This window comes from Trachurus trachurus (genome assembly GCF_905171665.1).
Source record: "Trachurus trachurus genome assembly, chromosome: 4".
In the NCBI taxonomy this organism is placed as follows: Eukaryota; Metazoa; Chordata; class Actinopteri; order Carangiformes; family Carangidae; genus Trachurus; species Trachurus trachurus.
This window is the reverse complement of record NC_139898.1, coordinates 26,973,519-26,975,765: the sequence shown is the minus strand read 5'-3', so window position 1 is coordinate 26,975,765 and position 2,247 is coordinate 26,973,519. Positions and strand designations below refer to the sequence as shown.

The 2,247-nt window shown below is 42.9% G+C and overlaps 1 long non-coding RNA gene across 1 annotated transcript; it reads right to left on the bottom strand.

The window, feature by feature from the left end:
- Positions 1–228: 228 nt before the first annotated feature.
- Positions 229–937, bottom strand: LOC310984335. The gene is made up of 3 exons (XR_014595303.1): positions 910–937; positions 733–820; positions 229–607 (listed from the first exon to the last, which is right to left on the bottom strand). It is a non-coding gene; the product is annotated as an uncharacterized lncRNA (long non-coding RNA).
- Between the last annotated feature and the right edge of the window lie 1,310 nt (positions 938–2,247).

Here is a 2,247-nt window from a genome sequence, read left to right as displayed (position 1 = left end):
CCACAAAACAAAACCCCAACCAATTTCAACTTAAGCTTTGGCCATGAAAAACAACGGAAATAAACTATACTCTTGCAAGAAAGAAAACTGAGAAAAGAAAAAAGAAAAGTATTTAACTAAACAATTACCAGTCCCCACAATCAACAGCTGATGCAGAGGTAAATCATGTTACTTAGTGCACTTTTTATCCTTAGTTCATCACTTCATGAGTTATTCTATCAACAGGTCCTCAAAACACAATATCATTTCCCCACAGCAAACACATCCCCCCCACAATACACACACATTGAATTAACGCGACTCTTTTTCCCCACGGACTTCCAGTCCACGGTTCGTCCAGAGATTCCTAGATCCACATTTTCCCAGCACAAGTCCATCAAGTCTATCAGTCAATCAGTCAGTCAATAAAATATGCTGGGGAGTGTGTGTGTGCGTGTGTGTGAGGGCCAAGGGAAAAAAGGTGAATGAGGGTGGAGGTTTGGCTGCGATATGGCCTACCGCCGTGGCGACCCGATGACGCCCGCTCCGTATATGAGTCCTGGTTCCCCGACTAGGCTCGTCGGATTCCTTTGGGTTAGCTCGCCATCATGTCCATGCACAACCTGGCCTGTATTTAACAGACAAGCCCAGAGCATTTAACCCGCAGCCTTAAGCTACAATTCCCCCCCATTAAATTAATCTCATCACAACGTTTGCATTGCATAAACACACATACATTAAACAACAACTTACATTCATTCCAATACAGCGACCACAAAACCGTACAGATTAGCGATCCCCGTTCTCAAGCATTCAAAGGTGACGCCCGCACGGCGGCTCTCTGCAAGTTCACAAATCACGCACTTACATGATAAATCCAACAAAACACTTAGATGATTTAAAAACACAAACACCGTAATTCCCACCGACCTGCAGCTGCTCCGCTCCCGGCTTCCCCTCATTCACCTGGCCGCACTCTGCCTCCACTTCCTCATTATACCCACATGAGCACTTTGCAGCTGCTACCATTGGTCCCCCTCTGTCACATGACCTACGCCCACGCAAATCACGCTGCATCCATAATAAACCCATCAACCCAATATATATATTGCAGCCTTACAATGCATCAAACATCATCATTATTTAATAACATTCAACATTTCACTTCTCACTAAAAACCCTGGGTTACATGTACATAATGCACGCACGCAAACACATGAGAAAGTGAGGTTGCGTGTATCATAAACCATGTTTGTCAGACCCAGAAGGTATAATTGGCCCTTAACTCCAGGACACAGAGGGATAGATGAAGGATTAGAGAGAAAGCTGGAGGGATGGGTAGAAGGAACAGATGAAAGCTCCAAGAGAAGCTCTAGGAAACCAATCTATGTGAAAGGGGGGATGAAAAAAAAGAAAACAGATGTAGGGAGAAAGAAAGACAGACGCTGTGAGGTAAAGATGGATGAAGTGTCGCTCTCACCCTTAAACTTTCCCTTCCCCTCCTGCTTCCTCTCCCATTCCTCTTTCCCTGCCCCTCCCTCCTCTCTTTTCTTTTCTTTTCTTTCCATCCTCTCACTCTCTTTCTCTCACTTCACTGTAGGCTCTCTGTTGCTATAGCAACCACTCCTGCCATCACTGAGGAGGAAAGCATACCTGAGGAGAGGAAGAGAAAGCAGCAGAGGAGCAAGCGGAGATGAAGATGGATAGAGGGGGGGAAATTATCTGTGAATACATCTCGGTAGAAAATAAAACAAGGCCAGGAACAGATGCTCCAGACCACTTCAAAGTCCAAAACAGCAGTGACAGACATCTCAACCTCTACTGCTGATTAAAATTTTATGTTGGAGAGATAGAGAGAATGTAAACCAACAAATAAAAGCAGCAGCCCCGGAAAGGCTCTTAACAGCACTAAAGCTCACTAATAACATGTTAGATGTCATTTATTTAATCTGTAGAAAAACAAGTCATGGTCTTACAGGGAGGACGAGCATTTTTTAATTATTATACCTTTTTGAAGTACCTATGACCAACTGTAAGACAGTGCTGAAGCTAAGTCAGTTATCCTAGTATAATTAAATTAACTGATTTGAAACATCACTCTCCTATTTGGGTGATTTCCACATTCAAACATGGTTGGAAGACTTTACTTTATCATTAGTGCTCATAAAAAGCCCTAAAATTAATTGGGCCAAACTCCAAAATATGTGTAGGCCTAAGAAAAAACATTATTACCATATTTGCAAATGTGAACTTTACAAATGGCGATAG